The following is a 23,346-nucleotide window of genomic DNA, read 5'->3' as shown; positions in this document are numbered from 1 at the left end:
GAAAAGTTTACTGCTTATTTATTTTCCCACCCTCCTCCCCCTCAATCCACGTGTCACGTGTCCCCGAAAGTCTCGTTCTTTATGAGGCCTCTTTTTCTTCTTGTTCTTCTACTACGTCACAGTGTTCCCAGAAGGCCAAGTTACGAGCGCCTTCCCGGTGGGGGGAAGCTGGAAAATCGCGACCTGCGGCACCTTTCCGGAGAAGGCCTCCTTCCCTGATCCTGAAGGCTGATTCCCATGGCCCATAATCCTTGTTTTGAAATATTTATGGTTGGCGGAAAGTTGTTCCTCTCCGCACGGAACCGGCAAAACTTTGGGGGCGGCCAGCCTGTCTTGGGCGGCTCTCTTTTCTGCATTATGTGTAGAGGTGATTGAATTATGAATGAGGCGAACATCGTGTGTGTTTGTATTGGCGGGGAGGAGGCTGCGTGTGTAAATGAGAAAATATGCGTGTATGTTAGTGTTTTGCTACATGTGTAAATAACCGGTTGGCGGGAGGGAGGTCGATGTGTTTCTTCGAGAAAACCGGTTTATCTATAAAGGAAGTTTTCTGGGAATGTACCAGGGAACAGGGTCGAATCAAAAAAATTAGTTTAAAAAAAGTTACAAATGCTTATTAAATCATTTAACTTAATTTTGATTCTTTAACAATTCAAAAATAGGGATTTTTCTACATAAATAAATAAACTAATTTTTTCATCGTAAATATGATAGCGTTCCAAAAGTTAGTCTTGACAATATATCGCCCAACCAAAGGCCAACAAATTGTTCAAGTAAAATATAGACCTGGAACTCACAAATTGAGAAAACAGATTATCAGAAAAAAAATGACTCCTCAATCAAAAATGTGTAATAAGAGTAATTCTCCAACCCACACGGAATCGAAAAAAAAAGTTGCCCGACCCCTCTTCGATTTGCGTGAAACTTTGTCCTTATCGGTAATTTTTGTCCCTAATCATGAATCCGAGCTCTAGTTTCCGATATCTCGTTACAGAGGGGTGGTTTGTCCCATTCTATTTTTGAACATTCGAAAAAGTGTTTTCCAATAAATTGCAGCTCGAAATGGTGATGGTTTGGAAATTTGGTGTCAAAGTAAAATTGGTCGCCCGATAGGATGGTGTAGGGGAAATATGCCAATTTTAAGCCTAATAAGCGGTCGTGTTTGAATGATGCTGGGTAATCTGTATTGTTCCTTGAAATTCACTAAAACCAAGTACACCAACGAGTAGAGCAACTTTTTGTGAACAGTTCTGTTTATTTTCACTTTTATTAAAAGTTATGCTATTCCTTTTACAAGCATTTAAAAAAAATATTTCAAAAATGCATTCTTATCAGTCGAGTGCATTGGGCCACGCCCATTTTTCTATTTTCAGCTTAGTTCTTTTTTTCTTCTTTTGGGTATGTTTAGTGCTGCAAAAATTGATGAAATTTTAAGCGAACACTCACGAAAAGTAGCATTTATAGCAAAGTTTCCTGGCAGCACTTGTTCACTCCAACAGGCGCTGCTGGTGGTGTTGGTGGCCACTAGGGTGTAATATGGTTGTATGGAAAAAAATAAAGTTGTCCAAATTTGGCTAGCACAACAACTTTTTGGTTCCTTATAGGGTCCTTAACAACTTCCCAAAGTTTGGGAACGATTGGTTTGGTCCACACTTTGCGCAAAGCAATTCAATTTTCCATACAAACTTGTATGGGAAAAATCATTTTTTTGAATTTTGATATTTAAAAAATCCAAGTTTCACGCTATACTAAAACCGGATTCATATTCGGGTGCTTCGGAATGTGATCTACAACTTTCCCGAAGAGAGTATGGTGCTAACTTGCTACTATAAAAAGATACAGCGTCCTCAAAACTCGTCTAAAACGTGATTTTCGATCAAAAAACACGTTTTAGACGAGTTTTGAACACGCTATATCTTTTTATAGGAGCAAGTTAGCACCATACTCTCTTCGGGAAAGTTGTAGAGCACATTCCGGAGCATCCGAATATGAATCCGGTTTTAGTATAGCGTGAAACTTGGATTTTTTAAATATCAAAATTCAAAAAAATGATTTTTCCCATACAAATTTGTATGGAAAATTTAATCGCTTTGCGCAAAGTGAGGACTAAACCAATCGTTCCCAAACTTTGGGGAGTTGTTTAGGACCCCAAAAGGAACTAAAATAATGCTGTGCTGGAAAATCGATTTTGATATTACACCCTAGTGGCCACCCTTTGTTCTTTATTTGCCTTCGCTTCTCGCTCGGTGTTCTTCAGCATTCGAACGTCGGAAAACCTTTGAAACGTCAGAAGACTTAGCACGTTTTTTTATGGTGCTTGCTAATTATTTACATGTTTCGGGATTATTTTTCAAGTGAGTGACTAACTAATGTGCAAAAGAACTTGTTGCCGGTAGTTGGAAGCAATTTTATATCTTAAGCGCTTTGAAATCGTAAGCGCAAGTGAAAAGAAATTGATCCCAAACCAGCCTATTACAAATGATGTAAAGTTGTTGTTAAGATATATAAAAACGAATTGAATTTAATTAACTGCTTCTTTTTTTTGTATTTAAAATATACAACATATTACATATTTCCTACTTAAATTTGCAATAATGTTTAAAAATTGTTGCGAAAAAAATTTAGTTCTGTAGATAAAACTCAAAAAACATACGTAAAACGGTCTGATTCTGAAACAGCATTGGAAATCAAAATTTAAAATTTATACCGACAAATGAAAAGGACTCAATTGACTACTCAAGCGCTTTTCAAATGTTGGTTAAGAGTTAAAATAATTGATAATATTTTTATTCAAAAAGATAAGAAAATTTCTCATTTATTACATTTTGTGACTTTGGGAATCGGTCGCATAGTTGCTAAAAATTGAAACCGATTTAGGTGATAACCAAAAACCTCGTTTTTGTGGCTTTCTTTCAGCAACCAGAGGTCAATTGAAGTTTGTTTGACAAATTAATAGAAAAATTTCTGAACTTTTTGAATAAAAAGCATATTTTTTCTAATCTAATCTAATCTAATCAGACCCTAGCGCAGCCAATCTTTCGAAGGGATCCTGGAGAATGCCTTAGGTTAGATGACGCCTAGCACTCTTCTTGTCATTTATTAACATTTGTAATGCGCCATTGCATCGAATTGCATTGAAACATCACAAGCGTTAAAGCGGCCAGGCCTACTGCGTAAAGCCGTATCGCAGAGATGACTCGTAATTGGGTTGAGTTTGAGCACTGCGTGTTCGAACAACAACACAATTCTGAATCGACAGGGGAGGAAGAAGCGTGGGGACACACCACCATACGCTCCAAGATTTTTGGTTGTATTCGTTGGGAGCACCATGCTAAGAAGGATTGGTACTCCGGGACCCTCTGGGATGGGACATTGTATTTCCACGAATGCCCTGGACACTATTTGCCGTGGTTATAGCGCCACAACTCGCTCTCTGTAACAGTATTCCTAATTCCAGTACACTCTCACCAAGTCGTCATGGCCTAGTGGTTAGCATTTTTGCTTACCAATTCAAAGGACGGAGGATCGAACCCCGCCCCGAGCAGCGACTTTGATTTTTCGTTTATATTCATCATTTCAAATTTTATGTGTTCTTAACTTTCTCGTTGGGAGCAGATGGGAATCGAACTCAGAACCATTCGCTTATGAAGCGAACACCGTAACCAGTTAGCCACGGCCGCTCGAATAAAAAGCATATTTTTTAGGCAAAAAATTATATTTTTATTTCTATTTTTTTGCGAAAAAAACATTTTTTTGTAGATTTATTCTGAAAACGGTGCTCCTAATCAACATTTCTATGAAGTTCTTTTTTTATCAGATTGTGCACCTTAAAAATGAAGTTGAATTTAATGTCGAGCATTGCTTAAAGGACGACCACAACTCTATTAGCAGCGCAAAAATTACAAATAGTATCCTAATTATTCACCAATAAAACTGAATTGAATTGAATTACAAAAAATATGACAACCGTTTTGCAAAGATTTCCAAAAATTAAAAAATTAAACCATTGCCAAATATTTTCTGCCCTTGCTGGGTCATAGCTCAAAAGTCATTCTTTTCGATCAAATTCTCAAAAAATGTGTATTGGATAAATATGTATTGAACGAAATTTGAAAAGAACAATATTTTAATGATCAACTGATGTAAACCCGAAAAACTATCAAAACTATAATTTAAAACGATGTTAGGCCCTTGCAATTTTTTTTTAAGTTTATGTCCCTTGACACTGACCAAAGTCGGGTGGGGGGGGGGGGGGGGAAGCAAAAAAAAAAATAAAAAAGTATAAAAATTTAAATTACGTGCCATGGTTTCAACATTTCAATCAAAAAAGTGTTTTAAACTGCATTATATACCTGCCCAGTTGTTTTGCCATCAAAACTTCTCTGCGAATACTTAGACTATTTTGATAGTTCTGACAATAGGTTAGAGGTGCAGGCATTAGAATTTCGCCTCTCGTGTGTACTGTAATGTTAAGGTTATTAGTACAATTAACAAATGAATAAACAAATTTTTACAAAAAAAAAAAAATTGGTTCCCAAAAATTTTAAGAACTTTTTTTTTTTGCAAAAAAACATTGAAAAATATTGGCAACGGCCTTATTGTCATCATCAAATTCTGTACAAATCTGTATTATACGATTCAATCCGTACTAAAATCCGGCTTGTTAAAAAACCACGATGAATGTCGATTACGGTACGGTAAGGTAAAAGTTCGTACAGTTGGTAGCCTTTTTTATGCCTGTTTTGAAGATGACGAGATTTCTTAGAATTCATGAAATAATACTTTTTTTTGCTTATAGCTTTTTGTATTTAACAAAAAAACTTTTATTACGTGAAAAAACATGCAAATTATAAAAAAAATGTATCTGTGAAAAAATATGGTAATTTGTGATAATTTGACTATTAAAAAAAAAACACTTGACTAAATCGATAATGCAATTAAAAATTTCACTTCTCTTAGAACCCATATTGCAAATTATGAAAATTTTAAATTTTTCGCAAAAAATACGGTAATTTATGGAAATTATAACATGTTACAAAAATTTAAAAAAATAAAATGCATACAAAATAATTCTTCGATATCCATATTACTAATTATGAATATTTGAGTATTTTCGATAAAATACGGGATTTTGGTATTTGTTTGACATTTTACATAAAAAAATACCCTAATAAAAGTGAAAAAGCATACAATATTTTACTTTATGAGATACCAATCCAGTCCAGACTCGATTATCCGAAGGCCTTGGCAAAATTTCACTTCGGATAATCGAATCAAGTAAACATTTTTTTTTCATTGTCTTATTTTTTATTGTTGAAGTTTAGTATGACCTCTAAACTACTCCATGGTGATTTCGAATGTTTAAATCCAAAATGTCGGTATGTATGTATGTATGTATGATCCCCATACCCGCAGGCAACTTGGTCCTGGAACACATGTGAGCGCTAGGTGAACAATTCGATCATCTTTTACTCTGTAATCTGTACACCCACGTGCATAAGTTTTTTTTGCACGAATTTTAGTGCTACAAATACCGGCGCATATATCAAAATGGTTTCCCTCTTCCCTCCCCAAGCGCCAGAAATTTGTAGCGGGTGTAGGGACACATTGCATAGACGCCCTTGCTCCATCACGTCACTGAGGGTATGAAGCGACGAGAAATTAATAAGCATGCCCCCTCAGTCGAACCTTCATTAGAGAAGCAGGCAATCCACAACTCACAGCGAACGACCAAGGGAACACCCTACCGCGTATATAATATGGTTGGCGTAGTTGTCTTCAGTGAAATGTATGAATGTTAGAGTGGATGTAAGGGTTATTTGAAATTTAAAAATGGAAAGCTCTCACCAAGAACACGAATCCTTCTAAAACGGCTCAATCCTAATCGTTTCGTTATGTTCCACTCGAATCTTCATTTTTCTTGAATTCTTGTTTCGAATCTGTTTGATCAACAGAACTCCCGGCAGCGGACATGGTATCCCACGATATACGGCAAGCGTCACATGACTCTGAAGTGCCCAGACGATGAACATCACCCACACCTACTTCAGTCATTCTTGATTGACGTTGTTGTCGACAAGGCCATCCAAAACACCCCCAACGCCGTCCTGGATCTTATGTGGCTGGAACTGGAACTGGACACACAGGAACTCTTCGTTAAAGGTCACTTTTCGAATGTTCCGCTTTAGTGTTTGGCACCCGAAATAGTAACAAAGTCTTCTTATTTTAACTAATTTCGCACATTTTAAAGAAAATTTCAAAGATAAACGGGAGGTCAAAAATGACAGCAAACAAAAAACGCGTCCGACCATAGGCACAGTTTGCTTCGATCCAGCATGTTTAAATCCAAAATGTCGGTGATGAAATATTAAAAAAACACATTTTTCATTTTAATTCATAATAAACCATTCAAATTTGACTAAAATGGGGTCACAGAAGTCGAATTTGCTGTTGAAAGTAAGAAAATACGACGTGATTCGATTATCTGAAGTCCCATACAAACCTTCGGATAATCGAACTTCGGATAATCGAACTTCGGATAATCGACACTTTGAATAATCTAGTCTGGACTGTATGACAATTTATCCACAAAAAATATGTTTATTTTTTGATTTTATCGATGTGTATTTATCAACAATTTGACTGCACTCTTTAAGATTACAAGTTTTCAGAATCATATGAGTTGCATTTTATTAAGAATAAAGTTGTTTTTCAGTCTTTCAATAGTAAGTTAAATTATTTAAAATAAACCCATTCGCAAATTAGTCCTTTTATTTATTTTCCTTTTTTGTATCACACTCCAAACAAAAGCTCATTTTCACCTGTCGCAGAGTGTCAATAATCCGAAGCAACACCGTCATAATGGCCGTGTGTTGCATTATTAATGCACTTAGCAAAGATTACAACCACAAATCCACCAGAAACAAAAGCCCGTCCATCGGCCACCACATTATTTTATAACAGCCAGGAAAAAAACCCGGTAATAAACCCCACAAAAGCGCAAACAAAGAATGGGTGGAAAAACGGCCCCATTTTCCCCGGATTTGACTTCTTAACCTTATTAAATTGGATTTTTTTTTCCAGCGGAATGTGTTCCAACTTCAAAGGGAAGCCCGCGCGCGCCTCACCCGCCCTTGAAGGAACTTTTCTACCATTCTACTTTGTTCTCATATGTGGGCGTGTTTGCACTTGTGTGTGTGTGCGATGTAGATAATTCCAACGTGTCCTTTCAAGTGACACTTTTATTTCTCTGTGTCGCGCCCTGCCTTTGTGTGCTAAATGTGAACTTATCTTGGCAGAAGCAGTACACCCATCGCTTATGTATGAAACGATGCTGGCAACACTGCCACGAGTAATTCCTTTTGTGTCCTGTGTGTGTGGCCTGCGGAATGGCACGGTTGAGTTCGACTTCAAAGTGCGATGGAATTGTCCTTGACTTTGTACTCAACAATATACCTCGTATTCTTGGAAAATGTAACACAGCAGAGCACATTGTCCTCTCCGGTGGTGGAGCCATTTGGGAGCCATTTTCAAGGATGTTTGGGTAGGTCGATGAATGGTCGCGTGTCGTGAGCTTTCAGAAATGTTCTGCTACGCAAGTTGGCAATATTTCAACTGGGATTTACTGCGATCGTAATCGGTAGACCGAAGAATGTTGCGGATGAAATTGAGTAATTTTTGTCGTATTTTTGCTCAAGAATGTTCATGCCAATTTAATATCAATTCGTCACGTTGCTATGCCACTTTTAAACCAATTTTCAAGAATACCTTACATTCTGCTGAAAGCAGCCTATTACCACGTTCCCAATAAAGAATAACGAGCGTATTTCATAAAATTTCCGGAAAAACAAACCTTCAACCGTCTGCTCGCTTTAGTCGTCGCTCTATTTCACGAGCTTCAAAACATGTTCACGTACGCGTCGTTTGCCGCGGATAGTAGATTGCGACTAGCAAAACAACACGTCCCTCCAAACATACACACACAAGCAACGCACATACGGATCATCACACACATGTCCGCCGGTCTAGTGGCCTAGTTTCGGTGGAGCGGAACAAACGCGGCGTGTCCTGTGCCGTGTTCCGTGTGTGATATTGAGCTCCCATGTCCGAGTTCGTCCTGGTCTACTTCTTCTTCTGTCATCCTTCCTACAAAGCTCACACTCTGGTAGCCTGGTTTGCCAACGCGCCACATATCATTCCTGGTCAGCAGGTTCGATGATGGCCCGGTATCGGCGACTGGCCAACCAGCAGGGTGGATTGCGTTTTATTGGGTTTGCTTCCACACTTTTGCAACGCAAGCTTGTGGAAGTGGGAAATTCTCTGAGAAAGGGCAATAATTTGGCATTGCTTAATAAAGTAAATTTAGCAAAATATTACTGAACAGTATCGTCAAATTTCAAATTCAAGTTTTAAATAAACTTAGCAAACAATGACAAAAATTAGTATAATAATTGTTTTTTTTGCATAGGATTTCGAAAAAAATGCTCAAAATATAAGTTTTGTTACGTTTCACTGCCAACAATATCAGAGTTTTAGCAGCATTACAAATCAGTTAATACATTAGCAGCCTAGCATGTACAGTCCAGACTCGATTAGCCGAAGCCTCGATTATTCGAAGTTTGAATGGGACTTCAGATAATCGAATCATGAACAAAAAAAAATGTTTTCGTATTTTTTTTATTTTCTTATTTTAAAAATCAAATTCAAATTCTTCGACCCCGTTTTAGTTAAATTTGAGTATTTGATTGTCTTAAAAATTAACAAATTCATTTTTTCAATGTTTCATCACCGACATTTTGGCCGTCATCCAGGATTTAAAAATTCTAAACCACTTTAGAGTAGCTTAGGGGTCATACATAAACTCGACAATCATAAACAAGACAACGAAAACATTTTTTTTTTTTGTGACTCGATTATCCGAAGTGAAAATGTTTCGAGGCCTTCGGAAATCGAGTCTGGACTGTACTGTATTTCAGAAAAGCAAGGAAACAGGGAGACTTTTATTTAGATTTTAAATTGCTAAAAGAATAATTTTTCCTCACGAGTCAAACATTAATCCAACGATGTTAACCGAGTTGATGAAATACGATAAGTATCGTTTAGTATTATAAATTATAATTTTTGATACAAGTGCTGGAAAAAATAACTTTTTGTTATTTTTATCGAAAAATAGGCCATTTGCTCATTAGAGAATGACAGGAAAAGGAAGTAGTTTCATAACAGAATTAAAAAAATTAAATGTTTCTTGAAAATGTTTATCAATTTTGATAAAAAAAAATACGTTGCCTCAAGAGTAGTTAAATGTATAAATAAATCAAAATTACAGCTAATTAGCAATATATTTTTTTTTGCTTGGAAAGAAAGTTTAAACATAGTAAACAATACTAAGAACTATTAAGAGTTACTTTATTTCTGCTTTTTCTGTCTCAAAAATTTCTAAATAATATCACCAGAATTATTGTAGAAGTTTTGATAAATGTTTTGATTGAATCGGATTCGATTTCTTTAACAATTCCTTCGAAGAAAGATGGTAACGTTAATGATGGCATAAATTACAAAAAAAAATCATTACAGATTGACTTTTGCTATTTTTTGCTGGTTTTTTTTTTTTTTCAACAAAATGTAAAGCCAAAAAAGCTCATTTCATCACATTGATATTTTGACTTGAAAATATTGCTTAGAAAACATACATTAAAAGCATATACTTAATACCAGAAACTAAAATTTTAGACTCATGTATTCGCCGAAATATCTTTTTAAAGTATATTTTGATCCATATTCAAAAATAACTTTAATATCATGGTGTTTTTGAACTTCCCAAATTCATAGGAAAAAAAGGTTTTAAGAATTGTTGTATAATCCAGTTTGCCTAAAAACTCTTAAATTAAGTTAAATAAAAAAATATGCATGATAATTTTTAAATACTTTGTAATTTGATTTGTAGGCTAAAGTCAGGAGAGATATGATAGGAAATCCTCTAATATCTTTTTTTTTATTACAATTAGCATTTAAAAGATTTTAATAGTTTCAAAAAACCAGATATTTGGTATAAGTAATTTCTTATAAACAAATAGTGGCTGTCTGGTTCTTTTTTTGATTTCTCAATCATTTCATTACATCACAAACATTTGCAAAACCTCATTATTGATAAACCCCTTTAAAAATCGGTTTTATAATATTCCCCAGAATTCCACTTCCCAGAATGATCCCTTCTCCAGAAACTCATTCCCCAAAATTACCCGTCCCTCAGAAAAGTTTTTTTTATTAACATAATATAATATTTATTCCAAAAAGTGATCAGTTCTAAAGTGAGATTTCGTGTTTTTGGTGATAATTGCTGACAAAAATTGATTTTTTCTTCTTCAAATAAGGGAAAACTAAATATTAAATGGCATCATGCCGAATGGGATCAATATTTTTTTTTTCAATATCCTAAATATTCCTGGGGAATGGGTCGTGCTGGATGAATGGAATACAATCAAAAAATCGATTACCACATTGGTGCTTTTTTCTAAAACTCTAAAAAATATGTTTTCTTAGCGAAATTTTAGAACATTTTTCAAAGACGGCATGAAAACGATGTTTGAAAACATAAAGTTGATTTTAAATTATTGATAACCCTGAAGAAAAATCTAAACCGTTCGTAGCCATGACAACTTGTGATTTTTGTTTTGATAATTCAACCATTTTTTTCTCAGGAAAATTTCTAGTCTTTTTAAATTGACTGCAGAAAAATTTGGCTGAAATCTATTTAGAACTCTCACTAGCAAGAACAAATTTAAAGAATTTAAAGATCAACTCTTTGAGTTGATTTTTTTTTTCAAGATTCTCTGCAGTTGGTGATTCACTATATGAGATCCAAAATCATAACTTGTTTTAGTAAACTCGAGATTACTCGTTATAATTACAAGCAAACCCCTTATGTTTATACATCAAAAATTAAAAAAAAAAAAACTGTCAGCTTTATATATTTGTAAAACATTATGTAACAAAAATCACGATATCTTAAAATTTAAATTTTTGTTCTACATGCTGGTTAATTGCGGATTTGAAATGTACATTAAATTCCCATTAAATAGCTTGACAATTTTTTTACAGTTGAGTAACGAGAAATGGCAGAACTTTTGTATTTTTTTCGATAAAAAAACGTATTTTATCGGAATTCTGATTACGCCATCAAAGTGAGCGTCCAATTTCACACAAAAGTCTTTTTAACACAAAATTTCTAAATAAATTGTTGCAAATTGTTGAAAATACTTCTTTGTTCCGCATGTTGAAAAATGAGTGAGGTCGTAGGGGAAATATACCCTTTCTAATCAAACACCTATCTTCGTCATATGAAGAGTTTAATGCTCGATTTAAGCTCCACAAATACTATTTTGGCTATAAACTTGCCAGCAACAGCACCGCCTCAAGTGAACACGCAAATTTATGCCATTTACTGGCCAGAAAGATCAAATTTAATGCACTTTTGATCATAATTTCTATTTTGCGAGACCATTTCTCATCATTTTGGTGGCACACACATCCACACCCAAGATGAGAGGTTAACTGCTTAACGAAAGTCGCCATCAATATCTTTTCACATTTTCAAAGCGCTTAAGATATGAAATTGCTTCCAACTACTGACAACATGTTCTTCTCACTTGAAAAATAATCCCGAAACATGTAAATAATTAGCTAACGCCATCAAAAAAACAAACGCGCCAAGTCTTTTGACGTTTGTCTTTTGACCAACCATTCCAATCGAAGGCTGAAGAAAATCGAGCGAGAAGCGAAGGCAAATAAAGAACAAAGGGTGGCTACCAACACCACCAGCAGTGCCTATTGGAGTGAGCCAGTGATGCCAGGAAATTTTCTCTATAAATGCTACTTTCGTGAGTGTTCGCTTAAAATTTCACCAATTTTGGCAGCACTAAGCAGACCCAAAAGAGCGCTGGAAGAAAAAAAGAACTAAGCTCAAAATAGGAAAATTGGCGTGGCCCAATGCATTCGACTGATTAGAATACATTTGAGAAATATATTTTTTAAATGCTTGTAAAAGGAATAGCATAACATTTTAATAAAACAGAAATGTTCACAAAAAGTTTGTCTACTCGTTGGTGTACTTGGTTTTAGAAAAATTTCAAGGAACACTCCAGATTATCCAGCATCATTCAAACACGTCGTTAAAATGCTTTTTTCCGATTTCGTGTGAGTTGGAGGAGAAAGACCTAGGTGTAAAGTGATTTCACAGAGAATTCCTCCCATTTCAGTGCATGTATGAGTTAAAACCGAAGCCGGTCCACTAGTTGTCATGTGTGTTTGGTTTGGAATGAGTTGAAATAAGGGCGTTTGCTATAATCCAACTGTGTCCACTATGTCCGTTTCGAACGCCCGCGGGGCGTCTTCCACGAGGCGGGTAAAGTGACAACCATCGGACAACTTTTCCTGGGAGCTTGTTGCTCCACTCCTTGCCCGGTTCGATAAACATCATCGCCGTGTAGGCACCGCTTCCAACCGAGAAAGTGCAGTAGTTGGGCACACAAAAAAGTCGGGAATTATCCCTTCTGGAAACGGAAGCCGGTTGCCGATGTTGCCGGCGCTGTTAATAGTGTTGACAGTTTTATGTGGAAGTTGGTCGGCGTTAGCGGGGTTGGAGGTGGAGAATTCGCCGGATTTTGAAGCCTTGCTGGTGGTCAACAGCGGTACCCAAGAAATGGCTATTATGTGCCCAACGATGAGTTGTGGATTGCGAGGGGGCGGTTTGGGTTTGACGGGAGAGGATTACAAACAAGTATGAAGTCCTGGAATGGAACCTGCTACACGGCGTGCAGTTGACCGTTGCGAGATCCCTTTTTTGTCGTTCCGCCTTATTGAGGTTTCCGGAAGTGTGTGTGTGTTGATGATATGAGCCATGAGATGGTGAGCTCGTTTGGTTGAAGATTGTTTTCAACTGGTAGGTTGGATATTTAAGGTTTGTTAATTTGGAATGTTTTCACCAAATCAAGGAATAACATTCCGAGAAATTTATCAAGAAGGAAATTTAAACCAAATAATAGCTGTTTGTCATAGGGCTACAGATTGAGTTATACCAGATTAAATTTTTCACTGGTGGTCTTTTAAAAATTATAACAAAATTATATAAAATATAATTCTGCTTGTTTAACACAAAAGTATTGTTGTAAAAGAGCTGCAAATTCAACAGCTTGAAACTAATAAAGTTTTACGAAAATGCATATATTTTTTTGATATTTTATTCAAAAGATGTAATTAATTTCAAATTGAATATTGTTGTGCTGTTACTGTTGAAAATGGTCCATAAATGAAAAAAATGGCGTTTTCTCACTCTTCCAAAACAATTTTCTTAATAAAGTGGCCGATCCTTTTGCAAAGTGCTACAACCTGTCTACATTAACCCAAACACCCAAAGTATGAAAAAAGCCCCAAATTTAAACCCACCAAAATTCCCGTGTGCATCTCCGGTGAAGTGGAAAAAGGGGCCTATTAAGAAAACAAAGAATAAAAAATAAAAAAAATCCTACAAAATGTTGAACCCAGAGGAAATTAGGACGCTGGATCTTTTTCGGTGGTTTTGTTGGGCCAAACCGCCGTCCGTCCTGGGACCCATTTCAGGGGCCGGCATGCTGTGCATTCCGGGTGTGGGGGTGGACCGTTTTTTTCGCGAGCCTTCCCACCACGCCCCAAAAGAATGTAGCTTTTAGAGTAAAAATTTCCCCCAAAACTGCCAGAAGCTTGTGTGTATTTGTGTCAGTGTGTTTTGAGAAGTGCTTATAGTTGCGCTGAAAAGTATAAGGCGATACGGACATGACACAAAAAAGCTCTTAATCCGCTTTCGAAACTGTTATTTTTCTGGCCTCGTGGTCCGGTCCTGTTTCGCGTGCTGGGAAAAGGTCGCGGGGGATGCGATGCGTCCTTGCCGGGAGAGTCGTCCTGCAAACCGACAGACCCACTTTTTTTTTTCTCTCTCGAACGTATCAACGTCCAGCGCGGCAAGTGGTTGATAAGATTGGACAGGGAAAGAAGTCACGGTGAAATTAGAGTTCACTTTGTATTCCAATATCAAACATTTTAATATTAATGTTCTATGGCAAATTAATGTTTTTTTGTTTACTTAATACAATTTTTAATGTAAACCTAAAAGAAATTACTAAATAGATTCTTACGATTCAATTTAACTATGAAAAATTCATTTAACAATGTTAACTAATACAAGTAGATTTTTTCTAACTAGAAAATTCAATTTCAACTCATTTCAATGAAACATAAAAAAAATAATTAAAACGAAGTTTATGCTTACAGAAGAGTAGACAGAAACGCCGTTGGTTTTAACTTTCCCAAATTTTTGTTTTTCATCATCTTTTTATAATTGGTGTTTTATTGCAATATTTGCATTTCGTGAATGCCCAACGTTTTTAAATGGCAGGCCAAACTTGAAGCTTACATGAGCTTCATCTATCAGTTGAAGTTTACTATATTTCAGATATTTTTAGACATAATCGCCATTATGAAAATGAAAATGAGAATTTATGAACAGTTTTTTATTCTAAATGCTTTCAATCACGAAATTTATTCAAGTTAAAAAAAAACAACAACATATTATTCACAAACTTTTCACTGAACATTGGAATTTAGTTAAGCCACTGAAAATATTTGGTTGACGACAATTTGATTCCTAAATACAATGAAAATATAAAATAAATGTCTTTAAATGCACTTTCATGACATTTTTTAAGCTTTTGAAAAAATATTTGGCGTAATTTTATTTTTCAATAAAGTGCAATTTATGATAATAAATCGTTGAGGAAGGATTCTTCTACAATTAAATTTCAATTAATTTTGGTCAGCCTGCATCACATGGTAGTCAGTCTAGAGGGTGACGATGCTCGGGATTTTCAATTTCCCGGGAATCAAGAGTTGAATTTGGTCATTTGCCGGGAATTCCCGGGACCCGGGAGTTTTTTTTTTATAATGGCATTAGTGCCAAAAAAAATCAACAAGATAAATAATAAATTTGCTCCCTTCAATGAATTCAGTTACAATTATTTTAAAAATATTCTATGGAACCTTTATGTTTAGTAACCTCATTATTTTGAGGAACTATATCAACCTTTTGATTATTTTATTCTGAATCTGCAAATACAAAATCTTTTCTTGAACTCTTTAAGACCCAAAATGTAGATAAATAGATTTACGAATCTTAACTCACACTGAGCGATCTTTCAAAAGTTCCACAAACTTGTTATTAGATTTTTGTAAATAAAATAACTATTTAATATAGCTAATATATAATTTCCCAGTATCGAAATTAAACTGTCTTTTTTCATTACTAAGGTCAACTGTCCAAAATATATTAATTGAAGAAATATTTACAGTTATCAGGAAAATCCAAATGTTCACAAAAAACTAGATTATGAGGATTGCTAAGCTCGAGAGAAGATATGGAAATTTAACTTAACTTGAAAAAACTTTTCCCTCCTTGAGAAAAAAAAAATTGAAAATAATACTTAAGATTTCATTTCTGGGGTGTAATTGTTAAGTATGTTTTAAGGCAGCGGTTCTCAACCTGGGGTACATGTACCCCTTGGGGTACCACGAGCGGTCTCAGGGGGTACCAGAAGACAAACCCCGTAATGGCGGACATTTGAATTTTTTCCCAGACAAAATATTTGAGAGAAGAAAAAACAAACAAATTAGAAACAAAAAATTAACGCAACATTTTTTCTGCAGATTATTTAATTCAATTTGTGTTTGCTAATCATTAAATTTGAAAAACAGCTATTTCGCATGATTGATTGATGCATACAAAATGGGGGCTGTCCATACATAAGTGCTATGAATATTTTCAAAAATCTGTACATTGAGATGGCATTTTCTGATCACAAATCTTTGGCAATGTTTATGATAAGGTTTTCGAATTGTTGGCTAAGTTAAATGATTCTAAAAAATCGACAAAACACACAGAAAACATTCAGAAAAAAATATTTAAATGAGAAAAATCGCTTGCATTCGATAAGAAATTTCATTAATTTCAATAAAGTGTACCGTTTATTTAGTTTTTTGTTAATTTTTTTTCTTTAAATTTTTGTCTCAAATCTGGAAAGAAAGAAATAAACTACCATCTCTTAAAACAATTCAATAGGTTGGTAAAAGATTCTAAAGTTTCATTATTTATCATTATTTTTTCGACCTGTCTTTTAGTGTTGCCAAAAATTATACTTAGGAAAAAAAGTTTTTATTGTAAATGTTACCCAATAAGGTACCTAATTTTTTTAATTGATCTCATTTTCAATGCTACAAAAAAATGAAGTGATTTTTTTATAAATTTTTCTATTTTTATTTCAAGATCAAGACTTTTCTTCAAAATTATCAAACAAAACACTCTTTCGAAATATTATCGTGGTGTTGTTTAAAATGTTAAATGTTCAAAAAAGCAGTAAAGATTTTTTTTAAGAAATGTAAAATATTTGATTATTTTTTGATTAAAAATAGTTACAACTCGAAAACTTCTCTTTATCAAAAAGTTTTTCAGTAAAATTAACAATATTTTCATTGTATTTCAGTAGGAAAAAAATGAATCGAAGAAAAGTACATGGGTATTGTGTGGCCTACCCAGTACTTGTTTTGAAACAATTCTAGATACAAGCCTCAACTTACTAACAATATTTTTCGTTTTTTTTAAATGTCCAATAAAATATTTTTTCACTTTTTAAGTGTTTTTGAAAAACCCTGACTCAATACGGTTTCAAAAACACCCAGGAAGCAAAAAAAAAGAAAATTTGGTCCAAAAAATTCCAGATTTAGTTTAAATTCTATCAATGTCCCCCGAGTTATAGTTGCAGAATATTTATAGTTTTTTTTCTCTAAAATTTAATTTTCTTAGCCAAAAATCCGATATTTGGAATTCAAAAGAAACTCCTATAAACGAAAAATTTCATGTTTAAAAACTAAGGGGTACCAGCAGCTTAAGCAAAACGAAAAGGGGTACCCAGCCAAGAAAAGGTTGAGAACCGCTGTTTTAAGGTAATTTTTGGGGTCCACATTTTTTGGCTTCTCTCAATTATAGATATTGGAATTTTTGACAAGTTAAAATTTACAATTTCCGAATAAGAAGATAAGAGAAGCATTGGTTTATTTGAACTTGAACATCGAACGATATTTGAAACTTTAAAATTTCCCGGGAGTCTCAACCGAATTTCCCGGGAATCGAGAGGTCAAAAAATGGTCAATTCCCGCTCGTCACCCTCTAGTAGTCACTAAAATTTTTAATCTAATTGTCATGAAAACGAATCCTGAGTTGGGAGTTTTCTATGTACATAATATGTTTAAGTTCCAGATGATTGATTTATTTGATTGAATTTAATTACGGTAAATTGATCCAAAACATGTTTAAGGCCGAGTTTTAAGGCTCAGTCCACAAGAAAATGATGTGTCATGACTTTCAAATTATTATGAAATACTTTTCTTTATCTTTCCAGTTTTCTACAACAGCCAAATTTGAATGTTTCATAACCCATTTCAAAATATGTTTGTATGTTTGGAAATTTTGCGAAACGAACAGTTCCAATCACATTCAAACCTATGATAATGTTTTAATGAGATAGATTTTGAAAAAAAATGTGTCGTATGGTCAGGAATGTGAATAAATCATATGTATGATATTAAAAAATAAATAAACAATAATTTTACAGATCAAAGGGCCATTTTACATGATCACCCCAGATTAAAAGTCTATCTTCTTCATAATTATTTTTTAGAACAGTGCTTAGGGAATGCATCACCAGTAGCGTCTCAACCAGAATTTTCAAGCAATATGGACCCAGAAGCCAGCCTGAAATTTTGAGCGCATTTGTCTAAGGTTAAGGTGTTGCACCCTTGACCTTAAGTTATCATGGAATTTCAATAAATTTAATTTATTTATTTTTCGCTTTTTAACTTTTGAATTAGAGATTTCTTATATGTTTTGATGCGGGGAACAACTTTGTAAAACATTGCAAAGCTCTAGGAATTATTCCCGGAAAGATACAGATAAATTTTTAGAGCACGTCATATTCTTTCCATGCTTCAAAAAATATCCTGTATCTATTCGGGTTCAATTACTAGCGTTTTGCGATGTTCTACAAAGTTGTTCCCCGGATCAAAACCTATAAAATTTCTCTAAGAAGAGTTAAAAAGTGAAAATTTCCCATTGTAAATTCTCAGAAGTTCCATGCTAACTTCAGGTCAATGGTTAAAGCACTACCAAATGAGCTCAACATTTCAGGCTAGCTTCTGGAGCCATATTGCTAGAAAATTCCGGTTAAGGCATTCGAAATCAACAGTTTCCTAAGTTTTTTAGATTCTTAATTGGTTATAACAAAAATCAAGATGCATTAGACTCTTGTTGATGTGCACCTTTCCACATGACTCTTCTGAAGGTCCTTAAAAGTGTAATTGATTCAATTAGTGATTAACTGTATTATTCAAACGTTAATTTCAGTTAAACCCACCGTTCTACCCAATATGCCCCGACCCAAGGAACTTGGACCTTTGCGTGCGTCCTGCTGTGGCCAAAGCTCCCCAGCAAGGCCAGAGCCAAAAGTTCAAACCACCGCAAAACTCCGCAATATATTTATCTTTCTTCTTCTCTATCTCACTCCAGGGAGCGGGAAATGATACACAACACACACACACACACACACTCACAATTATTGCGCGAGCACTGCTGGCTTGGTTTTCCGTCTTTTTTATTTTATCTTTTTCTTCTTCTTCAGGAAAATCTTAATTTACCGAAAGAACCATCTCGCCAGGACGAGCAAGTTTTTCTTTCGACTTGCAGCAAAAATCCACTGGAAAGCTCGCAAATTCGCTCAAGCTGAAGCCAAATTCCAGACAAGTACCCGAGCAGGCAGTCGAAAGAAGCAGATCTTTCGTACGCAGCTTCAGCAAGGGGATTATAGGAATTTACCACCCCCTCCACCCAACTGCGCGGTGAAGGTTCGGTGATGAATCTCGTTGATGGGTGGGAAAAGCTTAAAGAAAAGTCGAAAGCTGCACGGAGACGATGAAGTGGACGACGTCGGGAGCAAGAAAAAAATTAAGCTCATTCAATGAATGCGAAATTCGCTGCTTTCGTGGAATGCGTTCTTCTGTGTAGTCTCTGGTGAAGACACTTTAAAGGCACTGACTTTCACCGGGGAAAGGAAGCTAAGTCTCCGACTTGAGGGGAAAAAGAGACTTTTTTGGAACTGCGGATTGCCATTTCTTGGAACGGAGCAAGCACGGCATTTAATTGATGGACTGGATTTCTCGGCGAAACTTCCTCGGAACTTTCAAGTTGATTAATGCAGCTTGACTGAAAATTGGATTGAAAGATTGCGTGGATTTTTCGCCGGATTATTGCTTTGTGGAATTTGAAGGAAAATTTAGTGAGTTACTTGAGATGTCAGAAAATATTAGTTTTATTGTTTGGAATAGCCATTAGGGTGCCCAGAGTATGGGACTTTTTCTCAAAACCTCGCTCCACAAGCTGAATTTTATTCCTTAAGCTATTTAAGGACTCTGGGCCAAATATGAGCAAAATCGGTCAACATTGAACCATTGATATTTAATGGTAAAGTTTGTATGGGAAAAATCGAAAAAATGTATGAAAAACCAAACATTCTTACGGTTTGGTCTGCACAGTGCGCTGCTTACCTTAATCAAGGGTGACATTGAGTCTGGATGGTAAGATTGGGTAGTACAAAAATGCTGAAATTTGTATGACCCAATCTCACCCCCCAGACCCAATGTCACCCCTGAAGACGGTACATCAAAATATTCCCAAAAGGGAAATTTTCAATGGAAATTTATTGATCTACAACATTTTAGAACATACCAAAGCTGTAACAGATGCTTAAAATAACACAAAAACCATTTTCTTCCTGTGGAGCAGGGGGTCATTTTTTCTGGGCACCCTGTTAGCCATTAATAAATGAAGAGTTATTATGCGAAAACCTAATGTATTCAATTGTACTTTAACTCTTTAATACTTAACCCCATCTCTCAAGCTAAAAAGTCGCAAAAAAATGATCATTCTTTTTATTAATTTCGAATCTTCAAAAAGCGTTTAGTGAAGAACTCTCATTTTGTTACAAAATGAATGGATTTGAGGATTTTTATTGTTTAATGTGATTTTGCCAATGTAAAATGGAAAAAATTATATTCCGAGAGGCGTGACGTTCTGGAGCAAATAAAAAGGAGCAACTTTTGGCTTGATTAAAAATTAGGGTGGTTCACGATTACATTGTTTTTGAAATTCTAACTTTGCAGATTTTATTTCGGTTTAATTTGTCTTTTAGGAAGTTGTTGGACTTAAGAAAATGTGTACTTTTGCTTGAATTCCGGGAAATTTCAAAATTTCCCGGGAAACGGAAAATATTTTTTTACGGGAAATCACTTGATTTTTTTTCCGAGACGGGAAATTCTAGTTTGAAGATTTTAATTTTTAATGTGATTTTTCAAATAGAAAAGAAAATATTCTGAAAGTGGTGACGTTCTGGAGCAAATAAAGAGGAGCAACTTTTGACTTGATTAAAAATTAGGGTGGTACACGATCTCATTGTTTTTTGAATTTTTATTTTATTTTATTTGTCTTTTAGAAAGTTGTTAGGCTTGTCAATGAAGCATTTTTTAGGATTAAGATTTAGAGAAATTATTGCTGACGGCACTTGAAGAGTTCTAGAAAACAAACAAAAATCATTATTTTGGTCAATTTGGACTTAAGGTTCAAATGTTGCTGCCATTTTAAAACAAAAAAAAAATCAAAAAATATAAATGCAAAATTAAAATTTCTAAAACACCCTAATCGTGAACCACCCTAATTTTCAATCGAATCAAAAGTTGACTCTTCCTTTTTGTAACAAGTCTTCTGAAGACACCAAAGCTTCAGAATGGCACCATTTCCAATTGTCCAATGTTTTGAAAAAGGAAATATTTTGCTGGGTTCAACTTGGAACGAGTGTTCAACTTATAATTATTTCAACTGAATTTAACTTTGTTCCAAATTAATTTTAATTGTTAAAACAAAATTATATATTGTTGAAACCAATTCAAAAAAAAATATTATGCAGCAGTAAAAAAATGGATAATATCTTAAAAATATCTATAAATCCATGATAATATATTTTTTCCTAAAGTGTTAAGTCTTTTTCTAGTCGGTAATCCAAAAATTCAATATTTGTAAAACATCGAAAGCTTATTCTTGATTATTTCTAAATAGTTTGCTTCCCTGTTGTTCCCGATGTTTTTAGGGAATTTTTGAAAAGGAAAGTCAACAGTTTGGCATAGATTTTATTAGCATAATTTAGAATAAATAATCTAGAAATAACAATATTTGAAACATTGTTAATTTAGTTAATTTTTAATAGTTTAAACGATTTCAAGAAATTTCAGATTTTTTTGCATAGACACTAGAATGTCAATTAAAAAAATCGACATCAGGGATACCCCTTACTTCGATTCGATTAGCAAAAATAAGTAACGGTGAAAATTTCGAGTAAAATCGGTTAAGGGTAAAGGGCCGCTTTTTATCGTTAAAATTGATGAAAAAAAAATCATTTCATACAAAAACGTCTTCTTCAAATCGTTAATAACTCGTCAGGGTTAACTCGGATCGTTTTGCGGTCTCGGACAAAGTTGTTTGTCATACAATTTTACTTTAGAACCCCACACTTGACCGTGATTCGACACATTAACGCCACTTCTTGGCGGAATTTTGAAATTTTTGCTTTTCCCCATACATTTATGCGGTTTTTCCCATACAAACTTCAACGATAAAAAGCGACCCTTAACCCTTAACCGATTTGGCTCATAGTTGGCACAGTTACATATTTTTAAACAAACGAGCTAGGGGGTGTCTCTTACAATTTTCCAATGTTTTAATTTTTTCTTGTCACCCTAATAGACACTCATTTAACTCAAGTATAATACACTTTAGCTCTTCAGCTTTTTTTTTCGAAAATAAGTAAATGATGTTTTTTGCATTTTTTTTAAATGGATTTTTACTCGAAAATATCCCAGTGGGATATTTGTTTGTGGTTCTAGACAGCACCCAGGTTGAATTCAATACACAAATTAACTACATTCAAAACAATACAAAAAGATTTTTTTATCTTAAACATTAAATCAGAATTCAGATTCATTTCACGAGAAGTGACCTCGAATCACTATCCAGAAAAGCATAATTGTCTTTCTTGGATTTTGGTCATTTTTGTAATGATCGAGCCAAATGCTTTCTTTAAACTCAGATTTTTTACAACAAGATTGAGTTCATTGTTTAGAATAAATATTTCTACATACAAACGAAAATTACCTATCGAAGAGTTCTCAAAAAGATTATAGTAAGTTTGACATAAAATCAGCTATGCTGTTTAGGGCCGTCCATAAGTTAACCAATTGGCTCCAGATAGCTTTGAGATATAGTGAAACCCCGTAAATGAATTCAGTGTTTGAAGAAATCTAACGTACCAAGTGTAACAATTAAGTACCTCACCAAACAAATATATGTCAGTACATTATTTTTGATAAACGTATCTGAACCTTTGGAAAAGGAAAATTTGATGATGATGAACTCACAGTTTCATCATTACTTTCCAAGTATGAAACTATTAAATATGTTTATAAACCCAAAAACATTTTGTCCTACTATGAATAATACAAACCAACCTCTAAACCATCCCATCTTGATCAAAACAAGTTTCACACCTACCTTTTCTTCCCTCCAGCAAACAGCAAAGCCTTTAAGGGCAGCCTCACTTTGAATAACACCTTCCCACGTTCAACACCAGCAGCGGTAGCAACGGCGACAATCGGCACTTTCCCATCGATTTGCCGCGCTTTGTCACAGCAGAAATCTTTCCCACCCTCAACTTCTATTTTTATATTTTTCTTCTTTTTTTTTCGCACCCGCCCCTCTAATCTTACAATCTCTGCAAGATATTTACACCTTTAGCTTTCACCTCTTCTTTTTCTGCACTTCCTTGCTTTTGTATTTTTTCACACCCCACCCACAAAATTTTCCTCCCAATTTTCCACGTGCGACTCTCGAGGAAAATAAAAATCAAATCAAATCACTTCGATCTCTCTTTGATTGCTTCAAACAAAAACCTTCTCGCGCGCCAACCAGGTGCAGCACAGTTCGCGGAATCAATTTTCCGAACCCTTTCTCGGTGGAGAAAGGTAGGGTAGGTCTGCGCGAGGGGGGGTGCTGACTTTCCCACCTGTTTTTCCACAACTTTTGTTTTCCAACGGTTTTATTTTTTTTTTCCGGGGGAGAAAAAGTTCGCTGGCGACCACTCCCACGGGGCTTTTCCGGAAACTAGTTTTCCA

The 23,346-nt window shown here is 34.9% G+C and overlaps 1 protein-coding gene across 1 annotated transcript in view; it reads right to left on the bottom strand.

Moving 5' to 3' along the window:
* LOC120426242 (toll-like receptor 6) overlaps nucleotides 1–22,947 on the bottom strand; it is a 162,814-nt gene extending 139,867 nt beyond the window's left edge. Inside the window, exon 1 of the mRNA XM_039590979.2 lies at nucleotides 22,727–22,947. The gene's annotated coding sequence lies outside the window, so the exon portion shown is untranslated. The remainder of the gene's footprint in view (nucleotides 1–22,726) is intronic.
* Nucleotides 22,948–23,346: the final 399 nt, after the last annotated feature.

Source organism: Culex pipiens, chromosome 2 (genome assembly GCF_016801865.2).
Source record: "Culex pipiens pallens isolate TS chromosome 2, TS_CPP_V2, whole genome shotgun sequence".
Taxonomy (NCBI): domain Eukaryota; kingdom Metazoa; phylum Arthropoda; class Insecta; order Diptera; family Culicidae; genus Culex; species Culex pipiens.
This window is presented reverse-complemented; position numbering and strand designations above follow the sequence as displayed.